The sequence below is a fragment of the Bombus terrestris genome, chromosome 7 (genome assembly GCF_910591885.1).
Source record: "Bombus terrestris chromosome 7, iyBomTerr1.2, whole genome shotgun sequence".
Classification (NCBI taxonomy): Eukaryota; Metazoa; Arthropoda; class Insecta; order Hymenoptera; family Apidae; genus Bombus; species Bombus terrestris.
This window is the reverse complement of record NC_063275.1, coordinates 21,837,783-21,859,513: the sequence shown is the minus strand read 5'-3', so window position 1 is coordinate 21,859,513 and position 21,731 is coordinate 21,837,783. Positions and strand designations below refer to the sequence as shown.

At 36.5% G+C, this 21,731-nt stretch overlaps 1 protein-coding gene and 1 long non-coding RNA gene across 2 annotated transcripts in view; one reads left to right on the top strand and one right to left on the bottom strand.

The window, feature by feature from the left end:
- The window catches only part of LOC105665946 (UPF0489 protein C5orf22 homolog), a 321,845-nt gene that overhangs the window by 165,687 nt on the left and 134,427 nt on the right, over nucleotides 1–21,731 (top strand). The window lies entirely within an intron of this gene.
- On the bottom strand, nucleotides 8,447–9,725 carry LOC125385423. The gene is made up of 2 exons (XR_007224679.1): nucleotides 9,063–9,725; nucleotides 8,447–8,897 (listed from the first exon to the last, which is right to left on the bottom strand). It is a non-coding gene; the product is annotated as an uncharacterized LOC125385423 (long non-coding RNA).

Genomic DNA, 21,731 nt, shown 5'->3' with positions numbered 1-21,731 from the left:
TCGAATGCTACGAAACGAAGTGGTGGAAAGGGCAGCTTAATGTTGGAGTTAATTGCAGACTTTGTGCGTTCGACGCAATTGTTCGTATTTCCATTTATTCGATGTTGAGCAAGTCAGTGAAAAGATCTGATTTATTTTGGAAGTACACTGTGTGCTTGCAAGTGTTAGGACAGCAGTAGCTAGTTAAGGACAGAATGTAGACTAATATTTATTGACTGGTATTTAGCATCTTACAAGTTGCAAATTTATTGTACGTTCGAACTAGGTATCTGAATCAGAAGCATTAAATGATTTATTTCGAACAGACGTAAAATATCAACGTGTATTGATTGAAAGAATCAGCAGCATTGAAACACGTAAACTAAAATTGCTTCTTGCTACGAGATCGATGACTACCGCGAAGATAATCACGATCGAGACAACGCGCGTATTCCACTTCTGATCCGTAAACTCGTCTTGCCTTATCTTACAAATTTCCTATCTTTCTATTCGTCGTAAATGTCCAAAATGCAGATGTTTAATAGAAACGAAAAACGTAGATATTTCGTTCATTTTATCTATCGTTTAACCGCCCTGCTATCACAGACGAGATATCTCGCAACGTATTAAGATATCCCGTGTATTTATTTGTTAGAACGGGATAGCTCGTCCGTGGCATCGTACAATATTGTTTCGCGAGATATCTCGTCCGCGATTGCGAAGCGGTCAAAGAATGAGACTGAACGTTCGAGTTAATTACCCTGAATCCGCGTCGCTATTTTCTTCTTTCATTCTAACGGAGACGCATCGGCGTAAAACGTTGTTACTGGCTTTTAATTGCTCGCTACGCAAACGCGAAACGCGACGATTTTTCGTCTCGTTAAACCTGTTGCGATCCACGCGACATGTTAAATAGCTGCAACCAAGTGTATATTTAGGTGCACGCGGCGCCGCGCGTTTAATTACCGTCACTGATAAATTCGTTGCTCTCGTGCATTTCGGTCTCCGCGGAAGGTAATGACCATTAACCCTTATGGTGCACCCTGGTGTGTACGATACAACCATCTTTACGTTTCGCTCTTTTTTATACTTTCATATTTATAGCGGATAGATAGTCGTTTATTCGGATTCCTAACTGCGTGTACCGCGCAGGAGGGAAGATAGTTGGAGTAATAGAGATTTACCGATTTCTATCTCTATAAATAATTTCTTAGTTGCGCTGGAGGATTTCTAATAACAGGTGAATGCAAAACTATGCTCAAAGAGTTGTACGTAACTGTTTCGTTTTTGCTTGGTCGCTTATTAACACCGACGTAATTATTCTTCGAGTGGTTGCTATACGAACAGGTTGCTAGGAAATAATATTATAGGTACTGTAATTGAATAAAATACCTAAATATGTTAACGAGGAAGAATAGAATTTATTCTATTCCCGGGAAGATAATAAAGTACTCAATTTTTATTTTAATTAAAAGTTATACGAATAAATTACAAAATATTTAATACAAGTCTATATATTTCGCGTAGATTATAAAACATTAATAGATCAGTTGAACAATCATTATTTATTATATTAATAAACCTTAATATTCAATGAGCTTGCGTTTATTGAACATGGCTACGCCAATTTTGTACTAAATATAGGCATCTTTGCAATAAATACATCGTCATTTGTACATGCAGATTCAGAAACATGCATATTACAAATTTAACCAGTCGTGTCTCGTTGCGACGTTAGTGAAATTTCAAAATGTTTTATATAACACAATCATATGAACGTGATAGTGTTCTATGTTAAGTATTCTATGTTAAATATGTTAAATACTTCTGTGACACCTGGAGACACCTTCTTCACGAAGCTTCTTAAGAAGATAGGAGGTAAAAGATAAAAGTAAGTACATAAATTTAAAAGAAAGACTCTCGTTAAACTTCTCCTCGAACACAAACTTGAAATGTCTCGTCGAATTTGGGCAAAATCGTCAGTTTTTAGTGACAGATGGCCAAAAAGAAAAGGAAATAGTTTCTTGGTTCGCGATCATTCTCCTATTGTTGTTCGTTTTTTCCCGCGTTGATTGCCCCCGCGTTACAAATTGTTTCACGCCTCTATTACTATTTCAAGATACGTCTGCCGATAATGGTCAAGAAGACCGTAGAATAAAGGTCTGCTTTATAATTCAGCGCGATCCTGGCTTTCGGCTTGGCTACGCGCGGCGCGTTCTTAAGTAATTCCTCGCGTATCTACGCGTCCCTAAACGCTCATTAACTCTTTCGTGACCGATATGCTGCTACGCCTTCGCCTCGACTCGAGTTCAATTTCTTTCGCCTAATATTTCATGCTTATTATAAGTGGAGATTCTTTAACCATTATTCGATGCATCTTCTTTTGTTTTAATTATAATTTACAACTTAAAACAGTTTAATCTAAAATTTAAATGATTTAAATTGTTTCTCAGATCCTCGCCTAATTATGGATATGCTTATTATCACGTTGCATTTGCATTTATGATAAAATCTCCTTGCACTACGCTTTTAATTATGTATTTCTATTCTGTAAGAATGTAATTATATATATTATTTCTTTATTTTGCATTTTCCTTTTCTACCCGGAATTATACTTTTCAAATTGTGATAATTAATGGAAATCTGGGATAACAATGGATTTATATAAATTACGAAATGAAGTGGAATTAGTTACTCACGCCAGGGTGGAAATACGAACTACGCCGTGTCTCGGAGATGTTATCAACGTCAATTGTATCGCAATTAAAATTCAGTCAGCCGATTCGTTTGATGCTAACAAGTGTCTAATAAAGTATGAACCAGATCAAGATTAGGAAATTAATTCCTGAATCTAGACAAATTTAGATAAATTTAGACAATATACTATGCGCAGATTGAATAGAAGCTATAAGCCACTTCTTCGTGTGATGTACGATTCATTATAATTACAAATCCAGTATCACGATACACGTATATAAAATGGCAAGACCTCCATGAAGATATCAAATTATATCTCTTTTTAAGTAACCGTAGATACGTGTAAAATTGAACAAGAGACGTATTAAATTCCTTAAATCAGACCGTAGAGACAAGTAGAATTACACGAGAAACATGACTTTTGTCATGGTTCCATAACTTCGTGATTCAAATCTTCAGATACACATCTTCTGTAATATAATCTCAGACAAACTTAGCGCGATTATATGATACGATGAATATTCTGTTAAAAAAGATTGAAATAAAATATAGTACGTATAATGCATAGTGTTCTTTTCGTTTGGATAAAGATCGTTTTTATTACAAACCTCTCAATTCGTTTATTCTGTCACAGATTCCAGTGCCTACAGTCTGATTTCAAGTATGGAACATTTCATCTATTAAAAAGTTTCCTACATAGCCTCTCAACTGCTACGTAAATGTAAGAAAAGTGACAAGTAACAGAAATATCGTATCGAAGATCAAAACGATTGACTTGTTTCCTTTCAAAGGACAACAACTACGAAATATTCCTAATCGTTTTGGCATAAAAATCAGTGACTAAAATCAGTTAACATTAGCAAAATTAATGTTTTTGCTATAATCGTAGGCGTCCATTAATCAGTTCTGTTGCACGGAATAGAGCGCAAATTCTCGCAATTACCAGGACAATAGTCGGTACTGTATCTCTTTGTAACCGTTTGCAAGTCGTTGGTCGGTCTGTTAGTGGTTCTTCTTCCCGGTCGCCTCTATGCGTATCTCGCGCAATTAAGCTCGTTGTCTTGCCACGTCCATTTCCATATTTTCTTTCCCATTGCGTGCCTCCGGTTCCAAGAAAAGGGCGTCGCGCCGCCGATCCATGGGAGCGGCGAGAGACGCCGCAACGAAACTGCTCGCGAATCGTTTCTTGTTTGCGCGTTTAATGAGCTATCACGATGGCCGCAGGGACTCGCGGAATAAATTAGTCCGTGCTCGATGCCCGTTGAACGGTTTCTACCGCGTGCTCAACCGCTCTTAGATCACCTTTCAGATAGCTTAACGTCCCGCTAGTCGCGCGTTCGCGCCCCCGTAAAAACCACTCTACCGCTCCTTTGCTTTTTCTCCTGGGGCGGGGGGCGGGGGGGTTGGAGAGTCCGTTTGATTCGATAGACACGCGGACTCTGAGGAGGTTTCGCGTGATGCTCGAACTGAACCACTGAGGATCACAGTGGCGGATGAGAAAATGTTGGAAAGTGCGAATAAAGAAACTTATTGTATATTATGTAGCCTCGTTAAAATACGGAAAGAGCGTTAGAAAATACTTTATAGAAGTTCGATATATCACGTAAGGTACAAAATTTGTAAGATTTCATAAAAGTATGTAATATTCGAGTTATTATATTTTGTATGATTCGTTGTATTGCTATGAATATTTCGAGATTTTTAAGCTTCGTAAAATTGTACGATCTAAATGGAAGAAGAAGTATTGGAATTTTGTTTCATAGCCGCAATGTTGAAAAATGGAATTCGATAGTTAATAATTAAAAATAAATAAATAATAATTAAAAAAGAAACGTAAAAAAAATATTGCGTTACAATAGCGGCAGATTTTAATGGAATAGTAACACGTTGAAGAAATGCGAGAACGGTAAGGTTGTTGGAGATTGTTCAAACAATTTGTTCAGCTTTCTGTTAAGTGTATAAAGATTGTTGCTTATTCGTGTAAGGTGAACAAATTTGTGAAAATGAGAAACCTCCTGTTAGTAAGTTTATCGAAGAATTAAGCAGTTAATTAATCGATTACACGTTCGATATTCGAGAAACCTCGACTAGAATATTTTGTCATTTTAAAGGAACAATGGATTGTAAGACGTTGAAGAAATAATACATTGGTCAGATAGGTTGTTTTAATTTTAATAAATTCAGGAATCAGAGTCACATTGTCAGAGACCTTTGACGAAGAAGAAATCAAAAAATGAAAATACAAATTACATTAAAACATGAATGTTTCATTATCTTTATCATTATTTGCTGAATCTTTCTACAGCATGAATCTTCCAATCGTAGCTTTCTCCAAAATATTCTACGCTATATTGCAGGTTCGTTGTTTCCCAGTTGTGTGTATGTGTATTACATACGAGTAATATGCAATTATCTACCATTTGAAAGTAGGCAATTTTACGTATGAAATTTCAAAAAAGCAATGTATCATTAACAGAGTAGATAAACAAAACGATAAAACCGATTGCATAGTAATTTAATCACCTACTATTTTAGTACGCCTATCTTTCTATGAAATTCTATATAGCCATAAAAGTCATAAAACTCCCCTTAAACTATGTAATCCTTGTTCCAGGTACTTAACACCTTGTTTCCCAATAATATCCGGGACACTCGTTGCGCGATTCCATAATCGATAAGATAATTCATAATAATTTACCACATTTTTCGTCGCCTCGACCACAACGTGTTGACTCGTGTAACGAGCCTCATTAAGCCAGTCTCAGCTAAACGACCCTCCTCTCTCCCTCCAAAAGAAACGAAGAGAACGAAATGAGAAAAAAAAGCCATCAGGAGCGGGATTAAGAAGAAGAGAAACAGGATCGTGAGCGTTTTATACGGTGTTAAGGTCTTTCATTAAACGAATAGTTGCGCGTATTATGCGTGCGCGCAATTAACGTTCATTAGACACGGGGGAGCATCGAGAGGGGCCAGAGAATGCGCGGAATTGCGTTAACGAAGAAGAAACAGAGGATCAGGGAAACTGTAAATAAAATATAAGGAGGTCGGAGTAAATTGTTCGCTGGAACGTATCCTCGGAATGCAGAAATCTTTACCTTTGCCAAGAAACCCTTAACCACATAGCGGATTATCACGCGCACACACCTCCTTCGATCATTCTTCTCTTCTCTCTGTACCTTGGTCGAACGGTGTAGATGCTTTAATCGTCGGCCATACATTGTTGTTTTTTTCCTCTATTCTTACGGAGAAACTGCCGAGGATATTCTACGAATTGCCCGTTTCTGGATAACAGATATTCCCAGAAAGAGGAGAAAATGAAACACTGTGTCATCTTATTTTTGTCCATTATTTGTGTTCCTGTAAATTTGATGATGTAAGTGGTCTTGGCGTAATTTGTCGTATAGTAGGAAATTTGGAAAGTACAAATTGCGAAATATGAATTTGCTTCGTCGAATAATTGGCAAGTGAAAATAATTTATTACGAAACATCTGATGTCGTTAGAGGTTTATAATATTTATACATACGTGTATATACGCGTATAGAAGCATATTCATGCATACAATTTGCAGCTGAAATTTCATAGATAAAAGTTTTCAGTAGATGTTTTTATACACGTTGTCGAATATTAAAAAAATTATTAAGTTCGAATATTAAGAAAAGTTTTAATACTTCGAGTATGTCTTTGGACCAAGTGACAGCGAGAAATTACATACGTGAAAGATTCTTTCATATTTCTCTCAAATTGACAATATTTTTTAACGTTACGAAAAGAAGATTAGGTAAAAAATAATGCAAAACGCTTACTACAATTATTAAAGTATCATATTAAAATACAAATTAGATATAGAAACAGAAAATCTTCGAAATCTCTCCCCTCCTACAATGATCGTTGCTTTGTTCCACTCACTTCTTCTATCTAAGAGCGTAATAAGGTCGAATTAATAAAATTCCATTGCACGATATAAATTTCAATAATTAATATCCAAAAGAAACAAACGTCATTAAATTTCATGAAACATAGAGTTCACGTTCACTCAAGAGACGGATCTATACTTCTTGTCTTTATTGCTCTTCATTAAATCTAACCTTTCCCGACGGTTGCGAGCATCGTACACATTCTTCCTTTGTGAATGTAACCTTTCGATCGTCGATCATTCCGAGGAAAGATCCGCGTAGAATCGTCGCTGAAAGTCGACGGATAAAACGCTCTGTAATAAAGAAAAGAGTAGACGAAAGTGGACAGAGAAGGTTATCACCTTCTCGCGAAGTTTCTACGTTATCAAACTCCATTAAGGTCATTCCGTAGCGCGGCCACTTGTTTCGCATGACCACTCGGCGAACACACGCTAGTTGTATTCTCATTTTACTTCTCTCTATCGTGCTTTATACATAAGAGCTTCTCTTTACTGGCCATCTGAAACACACTTTCTTTCTTCCCTGTAATTTCCCAATAATTCGTGTCTTGTTTCACGCTATAAATTAATTTAACTTTTATAATGATGACATTATTATCTCTATCTCTTGGAAGATTTTCATTGCGGTATAAATCAATGATAGGCTTTCCAGATAGGCTTTCAATGTTTGTAAATCAAATTGTCATTTGATTTGTAAATTCTATAACATATATCTACTTTATAACAAATATGAATTTAAGAGATATTATTGTTTTATACGCAATTTAAGAAGAGTTAGTGTTTTGTTAGTTATAGGTAGTGGTTTTCCCGACTATAAAACGCAAGGTATATATAACATATTACGGTACATTTATCGATCATTTTATACGCTTCACTGAGATTCATAGATACTTCAACCGAGATTCTCTTCCACTTTAAAAAGATGTAAAACAATTCTTCCCATTGCAAGTTTAAATGAATATTCGTGTGTAAATAATCTGCATTTAAATTAAAAATATGTATTTTATCTATGCATTATTTTGTAACCTACATAAAACCAGGACGTCGATAATTTTAATAAACCCATTCTAATTTTAAAAATTCATTTAGCAATTAATTCGTCATTGAAGATTAATGGTACACTAAGTAGCACGTTATCGTTCAATATTTGTCCAAATGTGGTGAATGCTATGATATCAAATATGTCGTTTACCTTACTCTTCGATATAAAGAGAAGTATTTTAAATCCTGTTATCGTCTTATAAAGCCTCGATTTAGTACAGTTACGCCACTGATTAAAGCGTTTAACGACTCGACACGCCGTGTAATAATACGAAATCGTAGAATAACCTACGGAACAATGTAATAAATATCGCGATGCATTAAAATCCAATGTTATTCACGTTCGTGGAACGAACTGAAGTAGAAGGGAACGTTTCATCAATCGCTATCACGATCAGTGATTACAAATTCTTAATTCTCACCCGGTAGCGGGTAGAAACTGACAAGCGGAAGTGACACGACGAGGAATCGAGGGACATCGTGGTGGATGGAAGAAGGCGAACCGTGAACAGATACGGACACCATCGAGGATGTAATCTATTCATATTCTGTATATTAATAATTTTGCAATACAGTGACGTAAGAATATTAGTAGGAGGAATTGTGCAGATTATGAAAATCATGGATATATCGCTATGAAGGTTTTATAGAAGTAAAAGAGTAGTGTAATGCTAATCGGATTTTTTATCTTGATGGTATGTGTAAAGGTAGAATTTATCTCTAAAGAGAATCTTTAAAACCGTGTGCTTAAATTAAATATTAAATTATATAAGTGTTCTGATAGGAAGAAAAATAGTAAGTAAATAATAGTATATCTATATATAATATTAATGATTTATTGTTCTTATTCTAGTTTCATCTAGTTATACATTTCACATGTGATAAGTGATAATGAAGTACGATTCGTATCATTGACAGCTAATTTAGTATAAAATATCGCTGAAAGTATCTTTAAGAGAATAGTATTTTCAAATGAGTTCTTAACATTGAACATTTTGTCCCAAATGTAAATTTTCTAATTTATATAGTGTCCAAAATTTTGTCTAAAAGCAATAGCATAAAATCGTAATAACCTACCTCTAAATTACCCTTTTTATAAAATAGTAAATCACGAAGACGCATCCAAATCAATTTCTACATTCCCAAATTCAATTCTATTTTCCTTGAAAATCATCGTTAACCTTATGACATTCTTTCCGCCATTTTCGATCCAATTATATTTTTCTAACGTTAAAGAGCATCTTCACGCACAGTTTGAACGAAATCTGAAAAATATCTTATCGATATTCACGGCTCGTCGATTCGATTTAATTAGTTTCTAACACCTACGGCCTTAAATATTTTCTTACGACATCAGGAATTTTTGCTTGCCAAAATGAGATCATGGTCGAGGTTTAAAAATTCGAGGATCGTATCAGGGTTAAGCATACCTTTCACAATCTTCCACACACACGACATCGTCCTTGCGGAGCGATCTGCAGGATCTTGCCGCAGGTGGTTCTCTTGCATCGAGATGAAAGAAGATGTCACTGTGTTAGGCTGGTGCTTAAGGTTCGAGCATAATAAACGTCTCGTAACACGCGAGAGTCGATAGATTCCAGTGTTTGTTCGTCACGCAGGAATGATGTAAACTAGGATTCCAGCGTGTAGTTTATAGCTCGATACAACATGACGACATTAACTTGGAGGCACGGTATTAGCATAATACGAAAAAACACATTGTTGTCCTACCTAGGGAAAAAAGAAATTGCGAACGAAGTTAATTGGCATTTTGCAATCGTGCAACGCTAAACACGAGCCTACGTCGTGGGGGAGAAATAACGGTGACAGTTTGATTAGGATAGCGTAATCGAAAAAGGTGGATATCTCTGGAAATTGGTGTCAATTGTCATTTGAGAAAAATGTCATAAAACGGAGTCCGTTTATCGTTGCTTCATTTTCAAGAAAAAGTTATAGACTGTTCGAAGGAATTAATTGATGGAGACTTCGTGCATAGTGAGATTGCATTGAATGTAATTCGTGGAGAATTATGGTCGGATAAGTTAGAGGTATACGTTGGGTATATGTTGCTTTATAGCAATGCATGTTGTAACGTTGATTGGTCGTAATGGTCATTGTTTATCGATTATTTAGCCGCCGAAATAAAGTTTAAAATTGTTTGTGACTCGAATTTTAAATAAATTGAAAACTAGTTCCAGTTGAAGAAGTTTAAGATAATCAAAGTTGCGAAGTAATGCAGGTCTTTTACCTCGCATCTCGTCACGGTCTATTAAGGGTGCGTTACGTTTTATAACTCACGTTTACGAATCGTCCGCGTTACACGCTACACTTTATATTTATTCGAAGGCGAGCCGTTTCAGAAACTGTTTGAAAATATTTACGTGCATTTACGAATAGCAAGGCTGAAATCCACTCGCTAACAATGACTGTCTCGCGATTTGACTTGCTAATACGCTGCTGCTTCGAAACCATAATACATTTACGCCACGGTAAACTGACGCGCTATTACCCCGGATCATAATCGTCGGTGCAATATTTTCTAAATTGCATATGCGTACGCGTGTTCACGCTCTCGCCCTGTTAATATCAAGAAATCGTGCGTAATACAGCTTCATGCTCGTATTACCTTTTGATATTTCTATCTTTGATTCACGAGAAAGTTATTAACGGTTAAAGATCTGTTCTGTTATTTATCGATGTTGCGTGATTGTTCGAAATTACTCCTCGTTTATTTCCTTTCCTATATTACTATACTTTGTTCCGATCTTTTTTTTTTCTTATCTTGCATTGCATTTTCTTCTAGAAATTCGTTTCAAGTTAATGAACATATGCCAAGAAAACGAGAAACGTTATGTGCTCTTACAGGAATGAACATTTTTCATATTTTAGACAAATCGACAATTAATCTGCCCATGCATTTACAAAACAACAATCTATTCGGATACAACGCTTAATTCCACTACAGCCGGTCTGTTTAACTCATTTTAGTCCGCTGATTAAGATTTTATTTAATTTAGTTTGTTCAATTGCTATTAAAATATATACAAAACGAGAAATATTACATTTTCTGGGACGTTTAAATTCCCAAGAATCATCGACTTTATACTTACAATACTAGAACAATTTCATAGTAGATATTAAAAATCTACATAAATTTACCTGTAACAAAGGAGGAGTTAATAAAAAAACAAATTTATACTACTTCGTATACATTCGATTCGAGACAATTCATAGCGTAAGATCATTTTGAAAGGAGCAGAGTTCCTGTGCACGTGCACGTGCACGACCAACGCGCGAAATCGTCGGTACCTGTAAAAGCGAGCGCGTGGGCTGTGACAAACGAGGCTTGAATTGGGAGCCACGGATAGCAAAGCTCGATTGCGTGCCAGGAATCGATTATACATGGTATCGGCTGTAAATTCGTTGCAATCGTTGGATAAATCATTGTGGTGCGAACTTTACACCCGTGTGTGTAAACAAGTCCTCATTGTTGCGATGGACGTTCTACTTAAGGCGAAGTCGATTGCTCTGCGTGTAGCTAACTTTTCGAGATGTTTCCAAAGTTTAGAATCTAAAGCTTCCGGGTTAGGGTAGGTACACGTGTAACGAAGATCTTGATAATTACGTTATTATTATTTGACAATTAAGTATATGATATTTTTCAAATATTAAATAAAGAAAAGAAACTGTACACTTTCATATAAACAACGTATTTTTATTTCTACAAAATAGAGACACATGTAATTTTTAATCGTCAGATACCCACTTGTATTCGTTTGTTGTATTCGCGATCGTTCTCTGAATTATATTGAAAATGAAACGATAGATGCAACATCCTTAGAAATTAAATTTCGACGCTGAAGAATGCGTTAAACATCTATGGAATTTCTTTCTACGTCTAATATAACAAAAAATTTTGAAATTGTCGAGTTTTACTTTCTACGTGACCACAGAAAAATAATTTAATGTACAAAAGAGAACTGAGGAATAATATTGAAGCATTTGAATTATAGCATATAAAAGTCATGAAATAAGAAATAATTTATTATATAATAGGTAGCTATTCGTCATTCTGTCTTATTCGTTTATATCGATACTTATCGTTGGTATGTTGATAGTGCTGTTATATTGAGATACATTATGCAGTAATACATTTAAATACGTTATACGCGTCATATATCTTATTAGTTAAAAGGAATATCGTTATATTGCCAAATAGTAACATTACGCATTTAATTGTAAATTTTGTTTATATTGAAACTATCCATTTCTTCTCGAAGTACTTTACTTTATGCGTTAGGATTAAGGTCAGGATTGGGATTTATAGCGATAAAGACACATAATGACAGTATTGCTATTTGTTCAATATTTAACTCCTTACATTGAATTTAGTTACTGCTCGTTGGAATATCGTAACTAGTATCAGAGTATTACACGCGATCTATACTCAGGAGCCTTTGATTTCATGCATTAGGATTAAAGTCAAGATGGAAATTAAAATTTATATCGGCGTAGAACGACTTTATTGATATTTATGTTATCTAATTCTTTAGATTGAAGATAGCTATTACTTGTTAGTAAATTGCATTTCCCAAACGAAGTACATAACATATCGAAACCTTATACTCGTATGACCCGTACTCAATAAATTTTGGTTTTATACGTTGAGATTCAGGTCAGGATTAGAATTAGAATGAATAACGGCAAGCAACCATGGTGCTGATATCTGTTTGCTATTTGATCGTTTACGTTAAACTTAGTTATTGCATACTGTAGCAAGAGACGAATATTGAAACGTTACGTACATAGATATAGCCTGTGCTCAAGAAACTTTGATTTTATGTGTTGAGACTAAGGCTAGAAGCGTAGATAGAATTAATCCAACGTTATAGCGTTGATCTTCGTTTACTTCAATATTAGCTATTCTAATGTTACATCTAAAGCGCGCTTCTAACATTAAAATATAAATTAAAAACGAAATGTTGTAGAATACAAAAATTTCTGGAACGGAGTTATCGCAGGGTTTCTTCGCAGATGATTTGTATATCAAAAAAATTCTTCGGCTGGAAGGGGAAATATTCAGAATCTCCGCGAGATACTAAATTTATACGTCCATTATTTTGTCCATGTCTAATAATAATGAACTCATCTAAGAAAATGATGCGAAGGCATTCTGATTATTCGCGAAGGCCAATAATAAAAAGATCGTAAATATGTTCTGTCTTTGTAATCTTCGTATCTGTCCTTCGACCATTTGAATAATCGCTAAGATAACAAAACGTGATAGAAGAGAGATGTATTTATGACATGAATTTCAATATACAATATACATAGCTGTTCGCGTGCATACATTTCTCACATGACTTTTCTTATCTTTTCTAAGAACATTTATAATTGACTCTTATATGACGCATTTCTAGATGAAAAATACTTAAGTGTACGACATAGTCTGAATATTAATATCTTGTTCCTTTTACGATTTGCTTATACGATTATACGATTAATTTCTACGAAATTTTCCTCCTAAACGCTGAATCCATGAAACTGACATTTAATTCCCCTTTGAATATTTAATTTTTTATCCATTTATATGTCATGTGTACATACATATTAAACGACGAAAGGGTTAATAATTTGTTATCCGTACCATCAAAATAACGTTACGAAAGAAATCTAAAGTACACGATGAATGAACCGTAACGGGTAAAGAACGAAGAATTAAATGAAAAGCAGAAAGGGAAGAAACAGGGCGGCGTGGCGTTGTTACGGCTTCGTTCTCACTGTCCATGAACAACGAAGCTTCGCGTATCGCCCGGGTTAATTGACGCGTTCTTGTCAGTTACACCAGGGCGGCTTCTAATTACGTTCTTCCCATTGGCTTCTCCCGCGAGGCTTGGCCGCTGCATTTCGTTGCGTTTGCTGAACGCTTTACGCGCCGTAAAACCGAACGAGCCGCGGTGTTCTTGCCGCCTTTACGATCCTAATTTTGATCACGGATCATTCTTACGCGCTGCGTCTCGTCGCCTGAAAACTCGCTACGCCTCCAGGCTTCTGCAAGCGGCGCGATTAAATTGCCCGTGAAATTTTCAGGCTGTTCGAGGTTGTCGTGATTTCCGTAACGTTGTTACGGAGACGGCTATGAAAAATAGATCATTGTTTTTGGTGTTTCACGGCAGGTTACGTTGTTTCATACAGTTCACCGCCGGCGAATTTTCAAGCGAAGGAGATGGATTTTTGTTGGTAAATGTAAACTGAAAAGTGATAGAGATACAGCGATAATCTTCCAAGGAAAATTAAATTGTCTAGTTTATCAGCGAGGACTATGAAGAATGGATCATTGTTTTTTTTAACGTTTCACGGAAGGGTAGGTTGTTTCGAACGGTTCTCAAGCGAAGGAGGATGAATTGTTGTTAGTAAGTGGAAAGTGGAAAGCGGTAAAGATAAAGAGATAACTTTGAGGGGAAAATTAAATAGCGTGATTGATTTATATGGATTTGTAATAAAGGATAGAACGTAGTAACGTAACGTATAATTTAGTATAACGGTAGCATGATGACTTACGTTAGTTTTATTGGAAGCTCGTATTGAAATGATGTTCATTAAGTAGAATAATCTCAAATTGGTGTAAGCAGGAATTTTTGATAACCTGTTGACTAAAATAAATTCCTCAACGCGGATCCTTAACAATTTACATTAAAAACAAGGTGCTTTCTAATAATCTAACGTTAGACATTGTTTCAATTTTATCAATACGTGTTTTAACCAATTTTTATATTGTTACGAACGAAAGAGTACTTTTGTCTTAAAATTTTCCCAATATTCTTATTTCATCTTCTTATCAAAAGTACCCTGAGAAAGTCTTATTTTGATTAATATTATTTAATATTATTTTAATAAATACCAGTCTAGCTATTATCATAATTATGCTGTTATTATAATTTGACTTTGATAGTTGCTTTTTCCTCTTCTTTCCGAATAAAAAGAAAACGTAAAAATATTTAACGTCCGAGCAAATTCCATGCGTTACGGATGATTATCAAATATTCAAATATAGCGTGGCTCTTTGTCGAACGCACGGACGTATAAATTGTAGTGATTTTTAACTCTCGCGGGCCGCTTCTTTCGTCCTCAGCATGGTTTTCAAGCCGACGAATCACCTGGTATAATATGCTCGCTCGTAAACTTTTAAACGGGCGCATTTATACTCGTACCTTTTGCCCCGGTCGATTTAAACATTTGAATATATTCGAAGGCAGAATAATATGCGGCGTGTCTCGAAATTGGGACTCGTTGTGCTGCACTCGTAATTACAGAAAGTAACGCGAACTCCTCTAAATTATAGGAAGCCTGTGCCGTTAACTTTAGCTTTTAATCTTTTTGTAATTATTGCTTTACCATCGATTGCTATTGGTTGAATTATTCTTAGTAATTGGTTGGTTGCACCAATCTGTAGAATTCTATTTCATAGTCTATCAGATATCATTTGATCTGTTGCTATTGGAATATGAAAAAATAATATTGCATTTATGAAGAATGATAACTCGTTTAAGTAGTTTGATTTTTAACTGATCGATAGAAAAATGAAGAAATAAATCGTCAATATTTTTATATCTTATATAAGGGAATTTATATCTTGACTGATCTGAATAGTTTTTCAAAATTATTCCTTTTTTATTTAAAGAATCTTGTTTTATCTAGAATCTTCACAATTTAATATACCAGAGACACGCATAGCTGGAGTGGCGTTTTATTATAAAATAATACGACGCTATTTTTTGCCGTCGAGTTTTTTTATAGAAATATAGCCAACAATTTGCAGTTTAAAATCCTTGTTCAACGATCGAGTGACATTGAAAAAAGGCAGTCGATTCGAAACCCAAGGAAGGACAGGAACCTTCCACACATGGCAAGTGTAAGATGGTCGCGATGATCGCGTATCAGGCTTATCACGGAAACTACTACCTTATCGTCAGAGGACGAAAAGGGAAGGAATTCGAGCTTTCACTGTTTCCCTCCCTTCTTATTTGGCGCTGAGCTCGTTGCACATCGCTTAGCAGGTGGTTCCCTCTGCGGCAAAATATCGTACTTGCGTTGGTCCTGGCTGCGTATCCTGGAATATCCTTTTATCCCTTCTTCCCTTAAGTACGATCGATTTTTGTTTAAATTAAAATAATACTATACTCGTGAAACAATGGAACGATAAACTAAGACAAATGTCCGGCAGTTCAACCATAAAATAGAAATTGAAGTAGAAAGAATTATTTTGAAAATTAACGATCCTTGCTCGAAGGATATCCAAAAAAGAAATCTTCTTTTCCATCAGGATCCCTGTCCTGTTGGCTGTTAATTCATTTCAGAATCGAAAGAATTCTCCACAGCACTGATTTTCTCCTTTGTCTTCATCCTTTAAATTCACTAGCTTCTAACAAAGGATGAATAAATAGAAAAGAAAAAGGACAAGCTGGAATTCAACCATGAACTATGTAACGCTGGTAATTCGAGAAGTACGTGTTGTGGGATGCTGCACTGTTACTTAATGACCATTAGTGTATGTACAACCCGCAATACCTAAATTCTTCCTCCTATATGATAAAATGATTATCATACCAGTTACAGCTCAAGTTTTGTATTAGGTCGTCCGAAAAGTTTCTTCTTCTTCTTTTATCGAATTACGTATGATCCATTTTCTTCTATCAAACTGAAGATCACAACGTTCGACAGATTAGGTTTCGTGTTTGTATAAAGATGCGTTGTTGTAAAAGACGAACAACCTAATAGAATTTAAATAGATTCTCATGGAACACACGCTGCAATTTCTAAGCGGCTACAATCGCGTTGTTCTTTTATTTGTTGTAAAACATACAAAGCCGTGGATGTATTTTCTCCACGGACTCGTTTCCACTGTTCTCACTGCTAATTATGAAATTGCTAAAATTATCATTCTATATATCACGTAGAAAAAAGTGGAATAGTTTTCCATTCATTTATCAGAAGACGAACAGAATTTTCCAGCGGAGCTGCTAAGACCTACGTTAAAGAAGGGTTGAAAAATAGCATCCTGCAACGCATTAGGCAAATACGACAGGTGTTCGAACGCAAAAATCGAAATACCACCCTTTCCGATACTCTTTCTTCACGATTCGTTAATCGACATCCTGACAGTATATTCCGCCAGGATACATCTAGTGGTTCTAACGCGAAAAGGCACTTGAAAGAGGCTAACCGCAGAGCTGCAACGGTTGCACTCGGTATACGCATACGCACAAGCTTCCTTTGTTTAATTACAATACGCCAGCGTACGGAGCGCGTAGACAGGGTAATTATTGGTTACAATGAACGGGACCAGGGTTGCTCGTTGTGCTTTCTCTCCTTTTCTTTTTTCTTCTTCTTTTTGTTCTAGTCGGCCAGCAACATTTGGTGGACGTCGGTTGCGCGTGTGCACACACGCTCGTACACGCGACAACGGTTCACGTATCGTTATGTGCCAGCTATTGTGGCTATTACATCGCCATTAATGGCACTTCACAATGTAATTTGCAGGCCCGCGCCTTTCCTCTCCGACCTCTTTGCTTCTCCCGCTCTTTCCCTCCTCTTTTCCCAGTCTACCTTGCTCTCTCTTTCTCCCTCTTCGCTTCTCTTTCGCCTTTCCTGTCTGATTTTCAAGCATCAATCCAGTCATTTTCTGACCGGGGAGGGGAAAAAGAGTTCTTCGATTAACCGTCCTACAGTCGATATCTGTTAGTTCCAGTTGCATATGTATGGAGTGGTTCGTGGGATGACGGGGGAAGAGCAATGAAATGTTAAAAATGTGAAATATTCGCTAACGTAGTCGGTATTCTATTGAAATACGCGATTGGTTTACATCTGTTTTTGTGATGTGGTTTTGTGAGTTTAACGAATAACAGCGAGTTATATAATAATTGAATATTAAAAAAGTAACGTAGAAACAATGTTCGGAGCTTCATGGATGTATCCTAAAATTTTCGTATCGATATATCGATCAATTCGAAAGACACAGTTCGTACGAACATTGCAAAATTCCAATAGAAACGTTTAACGAAGTTTTAATTTTTATGTTACCCAAGTATTCGTCTTTTAATCAAATTTCTCAATTTTAATTTATTGTAATACGAAACTTATATTCTATATACGTAAAAGGACTTCTATCTTTCAAATAACGTTCAAAGCATCATTCTGTAAATAATACATGGATCGTAATAACGCGTGGATCATGATAATTATTAAAAGAACAGTTTGTGGTTTTTTTATCGAAAGCAAAGCAGAATAGATGTCATTTGTTTCTGTAATGTGATAATCTATTTATGCAAAAGCGTTGCTTACGTGGTGAATATTTTAAGAATCATAAATACCAAAGCGACTAAATTACGCTGCTGGAGATTAGCATACACGCGTCTGCCTTTCGTCTGTGCGCGTTTCATGCGACCAAGCGTGTCGTTATCATTGTCTTCGCAACGCAAACTGCGGCTGCGGAACCATTAACGCGCATATGCTTATCATGCGTTTCCGCTCGTGCGCTCGTATGTTCGTACGTTCACGTACACGTATGAGCCAGTCCATGGAATACGGAATAACCTTGTATATTTTTCAGTTTCATTTAGATTTACATCGTTTTCCGTTTTTCCTCGCCTTTGTATATTTTTCGTAATTATCAAACGTCCAAGTTTACACGTGCAAGAATTAATTCGACTACTTAATTAACTAGAGTAGAACGAATGTAATAACGTAATAAAAATGCCTAGATATTTTTCGTTTGTTTTTCGGTCGTGTTAACTTTTGCAATCTTAGTCCGTTGAATAACTTAGTATACCTACTTGTATTATTGGAAATTTTTACAACTTATAAATAAACTTATAAATAATTAATCTACGTGAAAACTGTAAAACTGTTTAAGTTTTTGACGTAGATCAAAAGATATGTTCTTTGTCTAAGTTGTCGCGTAATTATTAACTATCGTGTTCGTTAATATTTTTCATTCATCGTTATTTAAATCGAATAAAAGTTTGCCACAAAATCGTATCTTATAATCTTGTATGTTATAACTGTATCGTATAAACGTTCTTCTATTTAGCCAGCGTATAATATAAAAATGCAGCTTCTACGAACTCGCATTGACTTTCTCTTACACCGTATCATTACGCGACAGAATTTTCATTTCTTCGGGGACAAAGATCATTACACGTTCGTTGTTATCGGACAAACGACAATTCACCAATTGTCCTCGTTTACCTATCATCTTTCGATTCGTAAATTCGCGAGTTCGCTTTAATGAATAAAATGTTGTTCCCCTAAACGGAGCGCTACTATAATTCAGCTGAACGCATCCACGTCACTCGGAAATCAACTCTCAACGATATCCAGGAATCGTGTTCTCGAGAAATCACAATTTTCGGCCGACCTTTCGTTTCTGAAATTGTCGGTTGCGATCGATCCATCGAAGGGGGACAATAGGTAGCGCCGGTGGTTCAGTGACACCGAATCACGGTCCGCTACCCTCGAAAAAACGGGTAATTTCAATGGAAGAAACTTATCCCTTTTGGCTTTAAGTGCGAGCTTCGACATAAACTCGGCACGACACGCGAATAAACTCGCCGCTCGTAACCGAAGGCGAGCGAACACGGAGCCGCCACTTAAGCGGATACTGAAACACTGGCCCTAGGGCTGCTTCCGCCTAACGATCGCCCTCCGACGTTCAATTGCCACCGTCGATTCGACGAAAAAATCCGATTCACACAGACCCCGCCATTGTCAATTTATGTGATCCTTCACGGTGGTTTCGTATCTTTTTCTTCTTCTTCTCCTTTTTTCCCTCCTTCCTCCTGCTTTCAAAGCTACGTTTTCCTTTTTTGTCGTTTGCTGGAGGGATCTAGTCGCGGCACAGGGAATCCATGTTTTAGTTTAGTTTAGAATTACCGTGCATGAAACACTAGTATCCTGTGTTGCCTCCTAACCCTGTGGGATCGCGTTCCTTTTTGTTCTAGAGGCATATTCTTCATGAGAAATGCGAGCGTTAATGTTCGTATATAATGGTCACGCTTTTGAAAGAGTCTTTCTTATGGAGATCGGAATTGTTGATTCTTCGCTTGTGATTAGCGAGACTGGTCTTCTGTTGCGTATAACGAGCTGTTTGTACTTGGTAGTGGGAAGCTTCTGTGAGAATATTCTTTTAGGTAATACGTCTATGTTTATCCTTTCTAATTTGATCGATTGATCTTAATCTAAGGAATCTTTCTTAATTTTGGGTGTTTCTGTCGGTGATCTGGTTTCTAATTTTGCAGAGAAATTTAATATTTTTATGATACATTTTCTTATATTCGTCAGATAAAATTAACACGAACTTGGATCTTTTGTCCAAGATGTAGACGTCTGTTGCGTAATTCTAAATGTAGATTCATGGTCGTTCAAATCACGAATTATACATTATAACGTCAAGATACTAATCGACTATTTATCAAAGCAACGAAGAATACAATCTACGATCTATTTACATAAAAAACCTTAGACAACTGCTTGCCTCGTCAGTCAGTTACCATCGTACCTTCGAAAATCTGTGCAAAACGATTCTACATCAAAACTCGACTTTAAAACTCAGCCGAAGCCTCTGTATGTCGAACTAAAAATCACAACGATGCGGGTTAAGATGCCGAATTTAATCGGGTGTTTCCTCTTCGGCTTTCAAATTAACCAATTATGTAATTAGTTAACTAATCGATCACTATAATAAACAGAGAACTCTCTTTTAAAATTAGCCATAGGTTTCGCTTGCATCGTTACGATTCCCTGTCCTGCAAATAAATTCCTATAAAAATAAAAAACCACCCCAACTCTAGCATCCAAAAATCCTCCTAAATCAAAGTAAAACCAGAAACGAAGCTCGTGTACGACCAAAAATCCGAAAATACGAAAGGGCATCGTTAAAAAGAAGTTGAGGAGCGCGGCCGTAACAATCTACGAGCAGGGGCGAGGGGAGTAAAAACAGAGTGAAAAGAGAAACAGAGAGGAGAATAGGAAGAAAGGGGATAACAGACGCAGAGAGGACTGTTTATCTTGCTACCAGCTGTACGTATCGGTCAATATGTGCCCAGCCTCTGTGTACACAGACTGCATACGTAGGTACATAGGTTCCTACCTCTTCCTCCGGGCGTGATAGCGATGCTGGTGAAGGAGGAAGGGGTTGGGAGGGGCCGAGGGTGGTTGCTTGTGGACTGCACATTACGTAGCGCATTATGCGCGTACACAGGGAGCCTTATCTGCGCGGCCACGTCCGGGTAATTTAGTTCGGCACTCCTCACGACGATGCTTCTTCTTTTTCTTCGATCGTTGCTGCTGCTGTTGTTGTTGTCGCAGCCGCTTGTCCGTCCCTCGATCTCCCGTTTCCAATCTCTCGATGCTTTATTCGACCTATTTGGAGAAAAATGTTTGGGAGATCGAATTGGGCGAAGATCTTCACTGGAGATGTACGCGGTGCAAAGCTTCTCAGAGGTTGCCAGCGATGGCGAAAGTCAAACACGAATAAAATAAAAATGCGCAAGCACATGTATATATATATATATATATATTTTTTTTTTAACAAGAGGGTGGTATTAGGACAGGTGCTGTATTTTCTTCAACGCCGAGAAACGCCAACAACAAGCACATAAGCGATGAAAGAAATATTATTCAACTTGATGTCCTATACGGCGAAACAATTATTATTTTTTTTTTTTTTTTTATTTATTAGAATATTTACAATCAATTCTCGTTGAGAATTTTCAGTAACTTAGTTTGGCGTGATACAATGACATGGATTATAATAGTTTTATATTGTTGGTTCTAGTAGAAACTAAGGATTTAATCTAGAGGGTATTTTCTTTTTAGTCTGCGGATCTGGTCCGTCGTGTCCAGTAGTTGGGTGACTAGTGGGTTGTGGTGGTTGTTGACTCTTGTGTTATATCTGCTTCTGGACTTGTGTATTTCATCTTTGACTGTAAGTATCATGAGGTCACGGTGGATTGTTTCGTTGGTAACATACCAGGGTGCATTTAATAGGGATCTTAGCATTTTCGATTGGAAGCGTTGGAGAAACAATTATGTAGCGAATG